This window comes from Argentina silus (assembly GCF_951799395.1).
Source record: "Argentina silus genome assembly, chromosome: Y".
Classification (NCBI taxonomy): domain Eukaryota; kingdom Metazoa; phylum Chordata; class Actinopteri; order Argentiniformes; family Argentinidae; genus Argentina; species Argentina silus.
In genome coordinates this window covers 37,474,270-37,492,860 of record NC_139654.1, presented here as the reverse complement: position 1 = coordinate 37,492,860, position 18,591 = coordinate 37,474,270, and the positions used below count along the sequence as shown (strand labels likewise).

At 41.9% G+C, this 18,591-nt stretch overlaps 1 pseudogene across 1 annotated transcript in view; it reads left to right on the top strand.

Annotated features, from left to right (window-relative positions):
- LOC310824104 (cytochrome P450 3A27-like) overlaps positions 1-18,591 on the top strand; it is a 56,999-nt pseudogene that overhangs the window by 19,288 nt on the left and 19,120 nt on the right. Inside the window, exon 5 of the transcript in view lies at positions 18,310-18,365. The product of the transcript in view is annotated as a cytochrome P450 3A27-like (transcript). The remainder of the gene's footprint in view (positions 1-18,309; positions 18,366-18,591) is intronic.

Sequence of the window (18,591 nt, the reverse complement as noted above, 5' to 3'; positions counted from 1 at the left end):
TATCTGGCAATGGCAACTCTTCCTCCTCCTCTGATTTTGGAATGGATTGGACCCTGTGGGCGGGGCTTGCAGACCCAGAGAGGAAGTGACTTCTTTTTCTAAGGGACACAAAGTTGTTGGTGGAATCTATGTTCTTTCAGAAGTCAGAATTAAAGCTCATACCTTCAGAGAGGCGTTCACAACTTTAAAACATTGTAAAATGTAAAAATCTGTGTACAGTACAATGAATTAATTCAAATGCAGTATTTTCTCTCTGCGCTAAAACACATTTCATTCATGTCAACGTACCGATTGTCTTGTCTTTGTTGACCTTCCAGGAGAGAGGTCCCTCATGCACCATCTTCCTCTTGGTGAGATCCATATTCGACAGGAGAATGTGAATCATCAAATCAGCATCAAAACTTCAGTTTCTTCTTTTCTTTTTCTGAACATTTTTGGCTTTTACAGAGTAGAAAACAATCATAATGCCTGTTACGACTCCAGATGACAACTCGTCTACGTCTAGGGGCGGTAGAGGAGTCGCAACAAAAAGGTAGTGCCACGGACTTATTGCAGGAATTAAACAGGCACAAACCACAGTGTAAACTATATACAATTATTTATTTCCTCTGGGAAAACACAACACAAGACACACGCCAAGGAGAAAAGGGAACTATGAGCGGTGCCAAAGCAAAGAAATCATAAACAAAGGTGATGTCCTAAACTAGTGCAATAGTAATCCATACTACCAGGGCTATGCTAAAGTGCTATGCTACACTAGACTAGAACATACATGGGGCGGCACCCACTCCTAACCTGGTGAACTGTAACAGAGATGAGCCTACGTGTTGGAAATGTAAACCCATGGGTCTCTTACCTATTCACCTTACCCCTATGGCGTACATTTAACAGACAGACAAATATTGAGAAAAAAACTATACGTAAACAATGACGCAAGTATACCAAAAGAGAACTAAATGTAAATAAGTACGTCGGAGGTTTCGAACAACTAAGCAACAGCGAATCGACAGCAAACATAAGCTACGGTACAACTGGGTCGACTCCCGAGGGGAAGGCCAGCGGAGCTTTTAAATGACACGGACAGCCCTCTGATTGGTCAGGAATGGTGATGACTGATTGGGACGAATGGCCAATTGCTGACGGACACCTGAATGTAGAGTGACAGGTCAAGGGAAAAACAGAAGGAAACACAAAACACAACAAGGAAACGCACATGTAGGAGTGGGAACGTAACAATGCCAAACAAGAATACAAGGCTACGGATAACAGACGCAAGGGAATAACTTACAGAAATTCAAAATAATCAAACAGGAACCTTAAAGGGAAACTTTCTGATTAGAAGTGAATGGGAGAGTAGTGGAGCGCCTCCTCACCTTGAACTATGAGATCATGGGGTTCTCACTCTGCTTCAGTAAGGACAGGTCTAACCGTCTCTGGTAGTCCTCTAGTCCCTGTAAGGATAGGAACGTGCACACACACACACACACTTATGAGCACTGAACAATCACACATGTTGTCCTGTGGTAAATCATGAATCATTATATTACTAACCAAAACATTGAACATACCACAAAAATAATGACAGGTGCTTGCTAATATGCATTCTGACCAACTTGTGCAGCTCAGTGGCATTCTAAACGACCTGCTCCTTCATTTTAAGCATTTAAATCACAGTCCTGGTTGTCCGATCACAAGTATTATCCGATTACCAGTATCAAGTCCTAATTTACGGAAACAAGTAATATGAGATCGGCACACCCCTCATCGGCATGTGACCACCAATGTTGGGTCTAATCAATGGCGTCTATTCACACGGTCCTGGTTACCTGTTTGTTCTCTGCCTCTTTGACGGCCTGGTTAACATAGTTGAGTATCTTCCTGCAGCAGTCTCCTGTCCTCTTCACCTTGTCCCTCTCCTCCATCTCCTCTAGGGGTCAAAAACAACAACCAAACGTCAACCAGTCATCCATCAACTCATCATCTCATTGTTAATGTGGGCCGATAAGTGCACTACACCAGAAAGTGAGCAAGTGTTTTGAGCTGGAGGGGGTGGGTTGGGGGGTGTTAGGTAAAGGGGGCGGAGGTGCAAAAAAGGGAGGTGAAAGAGAAAGCAGTTTTAAAAAGACAAGGTTTAAAAAGTGTGCAGGTGAGGCGAAAAACACATAGGGGGCTTGTAGGAGAACCTCACCACAGGAACATACATGTATTGTAGTCGTTGTGAAATCGTAGTAGTCTATGGTACGTGTGTACTTGGCTATGCTCTCAAGCAGTAGAGGATACTTGGTCAGCCTCTGCATCTCCACAGGAATGATGTCCTTCAGCTGCAGTCGGCGACACTGGCGGTTACTCTCGGTTATTCTCCGCCGTACCGTGGTGGGCGGACAGAGAGGCGGTCGAAATCCACATCAACCTGCTCAGACAATAAAACTATAGGACACTGGTAAGAAGACCCTAGCCTACCTAACTTGCGGTTACTTTCCTGATTCAACTTTGTGTCTACCTTCTTGATTCAACTTGCTTTACCTTCCCTGGCTCCCCCTTCCCCCTTCCTCTTTCATCGTTAGCTGCTCCGCCTTTTTCTTGTTGTGACCGTCTAATTGTCACCTCCGATTTCCATCCCCAAACCTTCCAATCTACCTTCCGCGACCCGTTCCGTAACTTCTTTATCTTACCAGCAGCATGGTACAAACAGTTGACCTTTTAAAACATTTTCGAAAACATTTTACTGTATTACTATATGCTGAGTAAAAGTGATTCTTAATTGAAGAGTTTCATGTTTAGGCTCAGACTGATTCATTTCACATTCTAGGGTTCCATATACACTCATACACACATCACACACTCACACAGACACATCTTATACACTCATATAACACAGCACACACTCACACACTCACACATAATCATACAAATATAGACACCCACTCATTCTTACATTCTCACACATACAAATACACTCTCAAGCACACATACATACATGCAAATACACACAGTTGTTGGTTATACCTACGTTTGATTCCCAGGGTATAAGACACCAATTGTGATTAGGATATCTCAAGCTGATTCCAAAGCTGCTTCCTAACATATTTCTTTAATCTCAGTGATATCCTAGATAACCAATAATACAATATTGTTCTCTTTTGACAAATTGCAGAAAAGAGTGAAAATGAAGACATTTTACAATAACCCTAAAAACAATTACTGCAAAAGGAAAGACAAAAGGGAAAATGGAGAAAGGGATTACCATAGTAACTCCAGTAGAAATATTAGAGAATAAAAACCCTCTTTTGAATAACCAAATAAGAGAGATGTCAGAAAAATGGGAAAAACGAACCAGTAAGAATTATACTAAGTGGCCTAAGGAAGGGACATTTGATGTTGCAGTGTGTAAGGAAATGGGAACACTGGTAAAAAAACCCACAAACCTTGAGTTAATTCAAAAAAGAGACAGGAGAAAAGAGAGAGAGAAATAGACCTTTAGATTTTAAAATTGTTAAAACAGTAGGATTCTCGGGACAAGCGCAGTTAATTCCAATGGCAACTCCAGTAAGTCTGAAGATAGGAGACAGAGCCCACAACCCTGCCCATACTGATCTCTGACCAGACACCGGTGAATCTCTTGGGGAGGGATGCATTATGCATGCTGGGGATGAAAATATGGTGTTCCCCAGAAGGTGTATATGTAGATAATACGGCAATAAAGACACAAGAAATACCAATAAATGCAAGCGCAAATGTTTACTGGTTAGAGGAAATAAACCATGAAATAGAGCAAACTTGGTTAAAATGGAGAAAATGTATTGAAGCCCAATTGCCAGATGCACGAAAACCACGATTTGACTACCACTGCACAATGCAGTTTGACTCAAATTGCGACTCCTACCAAGAACAAACTAAAAATGTGGTTGTCCCATTAATGTCACAATACATCATAGTGGGAAAACAGGGAGCAGCTATGAAAATAGATGAATCAGAATTTGTACAAAAATGGTATAATATACCTAATGCTGCTCCTCATGTGTCATTAATGGTAAATAAAGGGTATAGAGCAAGAGACTTGGGACCAATGATGAGAACCGCATTAAAAAGTGACTGGAAAAAAACAAGTAACCCATTGGTAAAACATTCTGCAGACAAGGAATTCATAAAAATAATATGTGCCACGCCTATGAATGGTATACCACAGGAAGTAGCCATATTGGTTAAACAACAAGTTCAGATGAAAGAAAAATCAGATAATCAATTGAGCGATGACATGGAAAAACAGATTCCAGAAAGTCTCTGGTCAAAACATGACACTGACGTGGGCTTAGTAAAATCAGCAAGCCCTATAATTATGAGAACAAAACAGGGCAGTGTATTACCAAGAAAAGCCCAATATCCTATGAAACCTGAAGCTGAGGAAGGAATAAGCAAAACAATAGAGGGTTTGATAGCAGCGGGAGTTTTAGAAAGAATAAACAGCCCGTGCAATACCCCCCTTCTTCCAATTCTAAAAGCAGATAAGTCAAAATGGAGATTGGTGCATGACTTAAGAGCAGTAAATGAGGTGGTGCAGGATTGGCCAGCAGAAGTACCAAATCCTCATACACTGTTAACAAATGTTCCTCCGACAGCCAAATACTAGACAGTGATAGATTTATGCTCAGCTTTTTTCAGTGTACCGTTAGCAGAAGAAAGTTGGTACTTGTTTGCATTCACCTACAGAGGACAACAATACACATACACTAGAATACCTCAAGGGTTCAAACATTCGCCTCATGTGTTCAACCAGGTGCTAAAAGCAGATCTAGAAGACCTGGAGATAAACAGCACAGTAATCCAATACGTGGAAGATTTGATTGGAACAATGTCATGAGGACTCCATAAGAGTTCTCCAAAAATTGGCAAAGGGGGGACACAAAGTGTCAAAAACTAAATTGCAGTATTGCTTACCTCAGGTTGACTATCTGGGAAGAACTATAGCGCATGGGTCAAAAGCAATATCACCAGGACAATTAGAAGGCATAAGTAAAACACCAAAACCAGTAAATGTGGGCCAAATGATGACATTCTTGGGAATGACAGGATTCAGCGGAGATTGGATAGAGGACTATGCGATAAAAACAGCAGCTCTGAGGGTGCTGATGAAAACAGCGGGTCAGCAGAACTTAAGAGCCCCTTTAATATGGACAACAGAAGCTACAATGGCATTTGAAATGTTGAAAAAAGAAATGCAGCTATGCACTATGCCTATGAGAAGGCCTCGTCAATCACAACGGGCTACCCAATAACAATATACACACACATCACAAGACAGTGGAACTGTTAGAACAGGGAAGGTTTGTTCTAACACAAGCTAGGAACCTGTCATATTTGTCGTTATTAACATACCCAGACATCACTATCAAGAGATGTAGCACAGTAAATCCAGCTGAGTTAATACCACTGGCAGATGAAGGGGAAGAACATGATTGTATAGCACACTCGCTAACATTCACCAGGTTAAGACCAGATTTAGAATCAACACCCTTACTATATGCAGAAGAGACATATTTTGTAGATGGTTCATGTTATCGAGATCATTTAGGAAATCATGCAGGGTACGGCATAGTCAAACAAATAGGGCAGACATTCAGCTGTCCACAACCGTGTTCTGCCCAGTTGGCAGAACTAAGGGCACTGACAGAAGCCTGTAAAATGGGGGAAGGCAAATCAGTGAACATTTTTAATGACTCAGCGTATGCGCATGGAGTCTGTCATCTGTTTGGGGCAGTATGGAAACAGAGAGGCTTTTTGAAAAGTGATGGGTCACCCATACAGCATTGTGAGCAAATTAAGGAATTGATGTCGACTATGATGAAACCAAAACGGTTAGCGATCATCAAATGTCAGGCGCACCAGAAAGGCAATGATTACATTATTCAGGGCAATAATGCTGCTGATGAAGCGGCAAAGCGAGCCTCGAAGTGTGAGGTGGCCGTGTTGGCCCCAATGGTATTAATAGAACCAATAACGCAGCTAGAGGATATAATACGCATGCAACAGATTGCAGGGCCGTATGAGCAATCCATGTGGCTCCAAAGGGGGGCAAAAGGAGACTCTACAGGATTGTGGAGATTGCATGAGGGTACGATAGTGGCACCTACGGTGCTACTGGGGATTTTGATCGCTGATGCGTATGGTTTTGACCATTGCGCAAGGAGGGAAGTTTTGAGAAAGATAAAACTCCAAGGGTATTGGTCACCCTATTTACAGGCAATGGTAGAAAATGCATTGGCAGAATGCACAGTATGCGCACAAAACAATGTGAGAAAGGAATCAAAACACCCTTAGGACACATACCGGTTCCAGACGAACCATTTAAACATTTGGTAATGGACTATGTAGACAGGATAAAAAAGGTCAATGGAAAAGATACATGCTTGTTGTCATAGATAGATTTAGCAGATGGGTAGAAGCAACGCCATCGGCAGAATTAGGGGCAGGAACAGTGGTTACATTTCTAACAAGAGAAGTAATACCCAGATTTGGAATACCTAATGAGATTAGCTCAGATAATGGTGCAGCATTTATTCAGAAAACTGTGAAACAAGTCATACAGCAGTTAAGGATAAAGCAAAGATTGAGTTGTGTCTATCATCCACAATCACAAGGAATGGTAGAAAGAATAAATGGTACCCTCAAAACAAAGCTGAATAAGATATGTGCCTTATAATATATACCTTACTAAGGACCACCACTGGAACAACTCCAGATGGAACTAAAGCAGTACATGAAACAACTAACTGAGATACATAAAGTTATATATTCACAGGAAAAAGACTAGCAGCCGGAGCCGGAGCCACCCCTGCCCAATCCGATAACTCCAGGAGACCAGGTGTACATCAAAGTCTTCCGGAGGAAGTGGAACGAGCCAAGGAGAGAGGGACCGTACGAGGTAGTGCGAGCCACCCCCACTGCAATACAAGTCCGAGGGAGTCTAACCTGGTACCACTTGAACCACTGCACCAGGGTCCCGAGGCAAGAAGAAAAAGCAAACCAGAGAAGAAGACGAAGGAACGGGTAAGATCGTACAGGAGCACAGAGGAAATGAAGGAACAGGTACAGAGGCTGAACAGGGGCCGGAAATCCAGCCCCCAGCCGAACGGGAAGGACAGTAGAGCCTGGGGGATCCTGGGGAAGTGACTAGTGATATATAAAGTAATAATACTAATCTATATGCTGTCCCAAATAGAACAGGCCCTGCCTAGAGAATTGAGTCAGGAAGTGAAGCAAACACAGGTTGAAACCAAAAGAGATAGGGACAGAGAATATAAGGTAAATACATTATGGGAACAGGCAAAGCAAAATTATTGGTATAAATGGGGAGAGTTTACAGCCCAGTCAGTAACAGAAGGAGATTGCCTCATGTGTAGTCCATCACCACTGAAAAAACTACGAGTTGTACCTAACACACACACACACATACCAGGCATGTGCACAGTTATATAAAAAGTCCTGTCCCATAGAAGAATCAAAACGACCATATTGTCCAGCCGAATGTTTGGGTATCTTAAGCAACACCAGATACCATCCGTTTTATGATCAAACTTTTAGAGACCAATTCAGAAAAATAGATGTGAGAATAGATGAGAAAAAGAGGGAGATCCCCGGATTCAATTGATTGGAAGCAAAAGTTTGAATGCTTCGACAAACCACTTAACACAACATATGGCACCGCAAACCTGGGGAAATTTAAAGGGGACTGTCACGTCACGTGGCGTATTGTACCTTGGAATATGGAACAACCTAGGCCAAAAGTAGCTTATAACCAAGCAATATACCAATGCGACCCGTAAGGTAGTACTAAAGTAGCCCTAACATGTTTGAGACAGAAGAAGAAGTATCCAATGAGAGGCGCAGGATAAAACAAGATAGGCAAAGAAACTGTTCTGGACCACTGGTACTGAGATTAGGGGCTCCTGGGGCACCAGGAGGCATACCTCTAATCGATATATATCTTAGCCAGAATGAGCCAGTGGCAGATTACTAGTGGGTATGTGGAGAAGGAAGGCTAATGGCGGCATTACCCGCTGATTGGTCAGGAATATGTGCTAGGGTTCGGAATCGGAATAAATATCATGACTTTAAAATACCTCTCCGCACGTTTTAAAGTTTGATCAGTCTAAATAGCTTGAACGCTGTAGGAGGAGTAGCATACCAAAAAATCGGAAGAATTGGAATAATAATGATAAGAAAAAGAAGAAGAAGTATGAGCAATAACAATAGTTAGACTCTCTCTGAACCACTCAATATTTGTTGTGAAACAACACAGCACAAGTCCAAAATGCATGTAGGTGACTAGCAAGCTAGCTAGTTCAAGCTAAAGCTAACAATGCTACCATTGCTACTAACTGACAAATAGTCATGCCATTACCCAGATACATTTGTTGACTGTGTCTTCTACTGTAAAATGTAATTAAACGTCACATACCCGCTTCGAAGTCGCTCTCGCTGTCCTCCCAACGGGAGCCCTGCAAAAAAGAAAAACAACAACAACAACCTGTCGTAGAAACGGCTGCCCCAGTCCACGCACAGCCAATCCTGAAAAACACGAAGGCATTTTTCAGGCCTTCCTTGCTAATGCTAGTGTCGTAGAATTTAAGTTATAATACTTAAAAATAAAATACCGTTAACCAGAGCTGTTGATTCATTCAGACTTTATTCCCGCAGAACATGAGCCGACCCCGTTATCTCCTCAGTCACCTGTCTTTATAGATTTCACAGGTTAACGCCTTCTATTCAACGTGTTTCTGATTCCTGTCTACATACACCAATAACATTCAAGAACTACATTTCGTCATCAAGTTGTCTAATCAGGCCTTTTGTTCTGACTGTTTGACTTTGTTTATTACTTAATAGTCTTAGTCTTGAATGTTAGTCTTGGTTGCGATAAAAGTTTCCTCTGCACAGCTGTAGCTTTTAACCCACTAACAAAACGGTCACGGAGTGCATCATTAAGATGTGCACCAAACTCACAATGAGTTGAAAGTTGCTTCAAAGCTACTATGTAATCAGACATAGACTCACCGTCTTGTTGATTTTTTTTTTGGAAAACGGAAACGTTCCGCGATGACAAGCGGTTTCGACTTGTAATGCTCACTGAGCGACTCGCTTAGCTCCTCGTAGGTTTGTGTGTTAGGTTTTTCAGGACTGACTAAATTCTTTAAAAGTCTGTAGGCATCCGCTCCGATTACCGACAGAAACACGCTGACCTTTTTGTCAGTGTCCACCTCGTTTGCGATCATCCACTGTTCCAGTCTTTCCAAGTAAGATTCGAAATCTTCCTGTCCTTCTTTGTATTCAGCTAACGCACCGATTTGGAAACGAGCTATCTTGCTAGCTTGTAGTCGCCTTTAGCTACTTAGCTTCCGTTTGCTAGCCTCTTTCTTTCGAGCTACAAAGTTCGTTTATTGCGTTCTACTTGCTGCAAAGTTGTCTCTCGTCACTGGGATCATCTTTCATTAGATATCCCATCCTCGTCGCCAAATTGTAATATATTTAGAGTTATATATATTCACGGTTTCAATAACGGAGACCGAACATTACGTGGATGCTCGTTTACTGATCAATTTTAAGACAGAGTACAGCGCATGTGCACAACAGCTAAGGACTCTTACACAGCCAATAGGGAAAGCCCTTATTAATACATTGGAAACACAAAGTTGTAATAATGCCAATACATTACAGTGACGTATTTTTGAAAAGTGTTGAAAATACATGTCATGCATCATTATTACAGAATAATTAGTGCTACTGACAATTGTCGTTGCTAGGATTGCGTGTTTCTTGTGCCATTTCCCCAGCAACGTGTGTGTAAGACTAGAGTGGTAGGTTAGAACAGAGCCAAATAAGGTGTAATTAAGCCATTACAACAACAACAATCAAATGACCACACAAACCTGACATCACTGTCCTGCCCTCCCATCAGGCAGAATATCTAGCATGTGTGTGTGTGAGTGTTGTACATAGTCAGAAGGTAGTCCTAGATGATGTACCAGGAAGAACGAAACCCAGATAACAATTCCCAAACCTATCACTAGGTAACATAGAGTAGGCCATTAGAACACAAATCCAATAAGTGTTGTTCAATATGCTTCAGCTGGGTAGTTGAGACCTAGTGACTTTGGAGTCTGCTATTGATGTCTGTCAACATGAAATCTGTCAAGAAATCTGCCTTATTTCACTCTATGGGAAATCCCATAGGAATGATTTTCGTCCAGTGGAGAGATAGAAATAGAAATGAGAGTTGGTGTCATTACAGATTCACACAAAACAAACTCAAGCAGTAGTCAGTCACCATTTCAAGTTATATTTAATAGTCTAGGACAGTTCAGATTAAAATACATGTTCATCTGGGTTTAAAGGTGAGAGCATAAAACCTCTTCTGATAGAGAGGGACTTCAGAAATGTAATTTGATATAGGGCCATCGCAGATTTTGTCCACAGCCACTCCCATGGCAGTCATAAAAAACAATTCAAAAAAACATTGCTAATGCTTATATGTGAAACACCAAATTTCCTGATTCATGGCTCATTCTGAGAATTGGAATCACATACCAGCTATATACTAACTATGTATAACTTTGGTTTGTGGTCTCACTGAGGTCCAGCTCTCCACCCAGGGCACTGCAGAAGGACACAGCACGCCTCACCGCCCCCCTCTCACAGGGACCAGGTACAGGAGCTGCAGGAGGAGGGCTTTGCTGGAGCTGAGGAGAGACAGAGGAGGGAGCGTACATTGTACAATGAGAAATCCTCCTCATCAGAGATCAGTGTGTCTGTCCTTACGCCAGACGGACTGTGTCTAAGTGGAATAGCTGGTCTAGTCTGGCCTCCTCCACCTCACAGTCTTAGTTAAAGCTAAAGCTAACAATGCTACCACCGTTGCTACTGACGGACTAACAGTCATGCCATTACACAGATGCATTTGTTTACCATGTGTCTACTGTAAAATGTAATTAAACGTGACATACCTACCACCGAGGCATTTCTCAGTACCTTTCGTTGCTAATGCAAATGGCGTAGTAATGCTAGCGCTCAGAAGACCATATCTGAACGATAGTTAGACAACCACTCGATACGTGTTGCTAAAACAACACGGCACAAGTCGAACATGCATGTTGGTGACGAGCAAGCGAGCTAGTTCAAGCTAAAGCTAACAATGCTACCACCGTTGCTACTGACGGACTAACAGTCATGCCATTACACAGATGCATTTGTTTACCACGTGTCTACTGTAAAATGTAATTAAACGTGACATACCTGCTTCGAAGTCGCTGTACTCTCAAAAAGAAAACAGGAACAACAACCTGTCGTAGAAATGGCAGTCCGCTATCCATGCACTCCCGCAGCCAAACCTGCGTTTCTCAGTACCTTTCGTTGCTAATGCTAGTGTTGTAGTAATGCTAGCGCTCAGAAGACTAGCTGGGTCTCGTCAATGTCAACATCATCAGAGGTGTGTTGCTGCGTAGCGCTGGATCAAACATAGAAGGCTGCTCATGTTCTATTTCTAGAGGTCACATGGTAACGCATTTTTGAAAAGTGTTCATGATACATGTCATGCATCATTATTACTCATTATTTTCAAAACGGTGTGTTGCTATGCAACCTTTCAATATAGAACATTAGCAACATTCTATGGAATGTTCAGTCCGCTCCAGATAACAACAGACTTCAGTTGATGTTCACATCGACACAAACCTGCTGATTTTCTGAGCAAAACGGACTGAAAAATGCCTCGGTGTTTTTCAGGATTGGCTGCGCGAGTGCTGGACTGCGGTCTGCCGTCTCTACGACGGGTTGTTCGTGTTTTCTTTTTTGCAAGGTTCGCGATCGTGAAGAGGAAAGCGACAGCGACTTTGAAGAGGGTATGTGACATTTAATTACATTTTACAGGAGACACATATCTCACAAATTGTGTGTGCAATGATTATTTTGCCAGTTAGAAGCAATGATAGCATTGTTAGCTGCTAGGTGGCTAAGTAACCCGTTGACAGTGTCTAAGGGCGTTGCTAAGAGTTACCTTTAGCTTGAACTAGCTAGCTTGCTAGCCACCTCCATGCATTTTAGCTAAAGAGATGTGTGTATGTGTGTGTGTTGTGAGTAGCAGACAGACATCTCTGTGGTGAATACCGTCCTGCGTATGGGACCGGATGGGCAGCTGTCCTCCACTGCGTGGTCGGGGGCTGACTCTTTCTCCACACCCGCTCAGCAGCAGTACACTGATCCTGAGCCACAGGGCCAGAACTGCTATGAGGTCAAACTTAACACTTAAGCCTTTACCATATTATCAAGCCTTTACCATATTATCACTTAGTAACTCCACCGGTTTACATGCGTCATTCTCTCCCATAGCCTCTATTTGACCACCAAGAGGACTGAGGACATTGCCCTGAGGGTCACCACCCTACGCCAGGCCTTCACAGTGAGTCAACCACCCTTTCTCTGTGCTTTCTCTCTTCTGTCTTCTGTCAGATGGTGTCTCACTATTTTTTCCCCCTTTACCAGACCCTGCGCAGTTCCACCCAGAGCAAGAACCAGCTGTACGTGGCTGGGAAGGTCCTGCTGGGAGCACTGGTTCAGGCCAATCACAAGGTAAGACATTGGCTTCCTCCAACAGAGTGAATTATCAAGAGAAAATGTAACAACCGTTTACTGACATTGTCTCTCTTGTTCTGTATAGGACGAGGCACAGTTCATCCGTGCCTATGATGACCTTGTTGGGTACCTGAGTGATCCCTCCAAACAGGGTGACATTGAGATGGAGCTGGCAGAACATCAGGTTAGTTCATTCACTTCAGTAGTCTCACATTGATTACCTGTGCCTGTATTGGGTCCTTCTTTTTAATATCATTGCTATTTTGTTGTAAATGTTTTTGTCTTTTGTTTGATTAGCCATGTCAACCTCATAGACATCCTCTATGAGCTGGTTCTGTTTGGGGTGATGGTGGGGATGAGTACTGTTCTTATACTGAAGACTGTTACAGGGTGACTTTGTTGACAAGTTCATATGACTCTCTGCTCTCTCCTCCTATGTTTGCTGTTAGCAACCTGGTGGTTTTGTGGAGCGTCTGTACTCTCTCCTACACTCCTGCCTGCCTGCCAGCAACATGAAACCAGAGGCTGAGCGATGCCTGCTGCACCTGAAGGTACAGACAAGTTCTGATGTTGTTACTGTTCCTTCTCTCTAGTATTTAGCATCCAATCTATTGTTCAGTTTAAATGAGTACTGTGAACTAGCAGTAACTCAGAGCCTTACCTCAGGGCGGGCTGATGATGCTTCTGGACGACATGTTTGGTCAGGAGGTTCCCTGGTACTTCAACACGGAGTCTCTGGTCGTTGGAGTCTCGAGCCTCCTGGAGCACCACCTTCAGCTTCTCATGGCGTCCTTCTGAGGGGGCACGCACACACACACACACACACACACACACACACACACACGCTATTAAGTAATCGGAATAAGTCATTTTAAATGATTGGAAGTAATTTTATTCTTACCACTAAAGTTGCACTCCCCCTCCCCCTCTCTTTCTCTTTTTTTCTGTCTTTCTTTTTTAGGAATTCCACAGGGTCAAACTCCATCAGTAACCGCAAAGGATACTTCAGTGAAATCCAATAAGTATTCTAGTTAAAGTTTAAATAATAACCTCACATGCCTTCTTGTTATGTCCCCCCCTCTCTCCCTTTCCCCTCTCTCTCTCTGATATGCAGGGCCACAGGAGTCTCATTGTCTTTACTTACATACACTTATTACATATATTTGCAAATAAATGAGTGATGGAGTATCTCAAATTGATTTAATGTCTCTGTGTTTTCTTTTCTTTTGGTGACACTTAACACTAAGGTTTCCTTTTATAATGGGTTTATAATTCAGTTTGCACATTATAAGCATGTGTTGCATTTATAGCATTAGTAACAGTGCAGCCACATATTTTCAAATTATTTGAATTGTCACTATCTATGAATGAATCATTAAAGAGAAGCTACGGGATATGGCAATAACTATTTCTGTATTATTTAACCTCTTATTTTGTGTCTGAATTATCAATGCATAGTTTGTACAAATATAATCAATTGAATCACTGTTTTATCTCATTCAGCCACAGACTCCCTAGTTTATCATCGCCAACTTTAGAAGCAGCATTACTGTTAAGTGTGTCGATGTCACTGGTCTACGTGGAATCCACACACATACGCACCACACTGAGGGCATGTAACAGGGACCCGTTTCCAACTCATTAGCGCTACATTGAGAACTGTAGGCTGAGATTATAGAAATTATCTCGTAGAATCACTTTAATAGTCAAGAAACTACTCAGAAATCATACCACAATTAAACTTGAAAAAGTTCCAGAAGAAACATTGTTTCTCTTTAACAGAGCAATATCCAAGACTGCGTAAAGAGGGAGAAAAATATCTTTCTTCAAGATCAGATTTTAGTAAATAGATATTATTGCACACAATTGGGCTATAAGAATCTCAAAGACAGAATCAAACATTTCACTCTCTATAGTAGTGATTTTGGTGTCTAGTGTCAGAGGAACATATTTCATCCCCACATTAAGTAAACACAACTAAACTAATTCATATGTAATGTCCTCCAACTTTACATCAAGAATAAAGACACACTGTGTACTCTGTACCAGTATAGTAACACTACTACTAGAATATATGGACTTGCAATGGAATTTGGCCTTGGAGGGCTACAGGTCCTAGGCCCCCCATTCCCTAGCATCTGATTTCATGTCTCTGCATTGTGTACTGGTTATGGCATGGTACCACTAGGTGAAAGGTCGAGAGGCACATAGAATATTGTACAATTCCAACAGTCCCCTCTTTGATTATTTTTAAACAAAGTATAATAATCAAGAATTACCAAAATGAATAATAAAAACATGAAAAAATATAAAAGTAACAACAGGAAATATAAAAGAACCACTTTCCTCATCTTACTAGTGAGTGAGATCTGCTTGTCCTATTTCACACATACAATACGTTGAGTTGACACCATGAGCATGCATGATGTACAGGACTGAGTGAGCGCTGCAAAACATGTTTGTCTACTGATGCTGTATCTTGAACCGTCATCTGCGTTTAACTCACTCACTGCCAAAAAATTCCGGTACACTCACCACCTGGAGTGCCAAGTGTTTTATGTGGTATTCACCTAGCAATAATACTTGGATTGGCTACAAAATGAAGAAGTCGCCCTTGGTGCTCTAGAATGTTGACAATTTGGGTCTCTGGGACTTTATTCCTGGTCCTCTGTGGCTCAGTTGGTAGAGCATGGCGCAAACAACGCTTAGGTTGTGGGTTAGATTTCTGCTGGGACCATACATACTGAAAAAAGTATGCACTCACTGCAATGTAAGTCGCTTTGGATAAAAGCGGTAGCTAAATTGCATATATTATTATATATTAGTCTAATTTCCCAACATTTCTCGTGATTACGTAGTACCATTAGCCAATTTATCCATCTCCTCTGCCAAAGTCCTGATATCAGTCAGGGCATAGTAAACACCTACAGGAGCTACAACAGAGAGAAGAACATGTTGAATACCTGTAGTGTGAGACAGTTTGAATATTACATCAGTCTTAAGTAAACGTCTAGTGTACTGTCCTTAGATAGCCACAAACAGAAAATAAATTAGACAGCCAAAAAATGAGACAGACACGCAAACACAAAATAAATATAACATTGAGTGCTAAAAACAACGCATTAAATGCAGAGCAGAATAATTAGTGCTATTGACAATTGTCGTTGCTAGGATTGCGTCTTTCTTGTGCCATTTCCCTAGATTCACGTGACCGTACCTGTTTTCAATTAGTGGCATTTTGGTTAATAAAATGGAGAGCACGCTCCGAAGTTAGCTCTGGCTTAGAGTTAGAGTAGTAACATAGAGTAGGCCATTAGAACACAAATCCAATAAGTGTTGTTCAATATGCTTCAGCTGGGTAGTTGAGACCAAGTGACTTTGGAGTCTGCTATTGATGTCTGTCAACATGAAATCTGTCAAGAAATCTGCCCTATTTCACTCTATGAGAAATCCCATAGGAATGGTTTTCGTCCTGTGGAGAGATAGAAATAGAAATGTAGTAAAGTGTCTTATTGGTCAATAATGGTCTGTAATGAGAGTTGGTGTCATTACAGATTCACACAAAACAAACTCAAGCAGTAGTCAGTCACCATTTCAAGTTATATTTAATAGACTAGGACAGTTCAGATTAAAATACATGTTCATCTGGGTTTAAAGATGAGAGCATAAAACCTCTTCTGATAGAGAGGGACTTCAAAAATGTAATTGGATATAGGGCCATCGCAGATTTTGTCCACAGCCACTCCCATGGCAGTCATTAAAAAACAATTAAAAAAAACATTGGTAATTATGTGAAACACCAAATTTCCTGATTCACGGCTCATTCTGAGAATTGGAATCATATACCAGCTATACACTAACTATGTATAACTTTGGTTTGTAGTCTCACTGAGGTCCAGCTCTCCACCAAGGGCACTGCAGAGGGACACAGCACGCCTCACCTCCCACAGGGACCAGGTACAGGAGCTGCAGGAGGAGGGCTTTGCTGGAGCTGAGGGGAGACAGAGGAGGGAGCGTACATTGTACAATGAGAAATCCTCCTCCCTCCTCCTCATCAGAGATCAGTGTGTCTGTCCTTACCCCAGACGGACTGTGTCTAAGTGGGATGAGCTCTGTGCTGTGTCCCTCTGCTCCTATGCTGACAGGTCCACAAAGGAGGAGCAGGAAAAATCCAGCCTGTGCTGCAGAGCCCTGAGCTGCTCTGCTGCTGCCCCCTGCTGGATGTGTGAGGCAGTGCAGCAGTGGAGGAACCTCAGCAGCAGCCTCCTGTCAACACTGCAGCAAGGGATACAGGGTCAGCTGTACCTGGTGGAAGACCTCGTTGATGAAGATGATGTTGTCCCGCCAGCCGGACAGCGTGCTGCTGTTGGAGTGGCTCTTCTCTGGCTCGGCAGGCCCGTTGGGCTCCCCCTCCTCTCCAGTCCTTCTCCTTCCCCTGGAGAATTGCACAACTTTTTTTATAGATTGGTGTTACAAATTCTTTTGCCGAGTAGTTTTACTGAGTTAATACCTATGTCTGATCTAAATTTCATGTGAATGGCTGCAATGGAAATATGTTGAATTAAACATTTGTTGATGTGTTGAATACTTATTTTCCCGCACTGTATATACACACTCACTGAGCACGTTATTAGGAACACTATACTATACTCGGTAGGGCCTCCCTTTGCTCTGAAAACAGCCTCAATTCTTTGTGGCATTGATTCCACAAGATGTTTATAACATTTCTTTGACATTCTGGTCCATGATGACATGATTGCATCACGCGATTGCTGTAGATTTTTCAGGTGCACTTCCAAGCTGTGAATCTCCCGTTCTACCACATCCCAAAGGTGTTCTATTTGATTCAGATCTGGTGGCTGGGAAGGCCACTGAAGAACACAGAACTCATTGTTATGTTTCTGAAACCAGTTTTAGACGACTTTTGCTTTGCGACATGGTGCATTAGCATGCTGGAAGTAGCCATTAGAAGATGGGTAAATTGTGGCCATGAAGGCATGCACATGGTCAGCAACAATACTCAAATAGGCTGTGGCATTCAAGCAATATGATTGATTGGTATTAACAGGCCCAAAGTGTGCCAAAAAAACATTCCCCACACCATTACACCACCTCCACCATGAGAATGTGTACAGGTGTTGCTAATAAAGTGTTTGTTGAATGTATATATATTATATATATATATATATATATATATATATATATATATATATATATATATTTGTATTTATTATACTACAGCATGTATTATACTTCAGCACTTTCATATTTATTTGTCTCTGTGTGTGGTTTACATATGTATGTATATATAGTGTGTGATTTTCTCGAATTGTAGGTCATCAGCACTTATTACCGTCTACCTTTTTCTAAAATGTTTGTTAATATATCACAGCACTTACGCATGCCCACTTTATTATGGGGGTTTTACCTCCTTTTATGTATAATTGTCTTTTCACTATGCTTATTACTAATTTATTACATGTCCCCAGCATATATATATATATATATATATACTTGTTATTATCTATTTATATAGGCAGTGCTAACCCTAAGTAAGTGCATGTTTGAGACAACATCATCTGTGTGTGTGTGTGTGGTGTGTGGCGTGTGTTCGGTCCTCACCTGTACATGCGTGCTGTCCATCTCCGTGGTGAGCAGCTGCTCTGGGTCTCCTCCACCTCGTCCTAGCTGCTCTTCTCCGGCTCCATTATGAAGGTGGGCTGCTCCTGCAAGATCAACTTCCTGTACACCTTGATCACCTTGCGGGTCGCTGATGCCTCGCAGGACGGCAACAGGAAGGCCTGCAGGGGGAAGATAGAGACATCAGGAGATTTACTAGAATATACGTTATGTATTATAATGTATTATGATAATACATTAGAATTATAATTATTATATAATTATAATTATATAATATAATTCCAGGAGGTTGTTCCTCTCCTTCTCCTGACTGCACACACACATGATCTC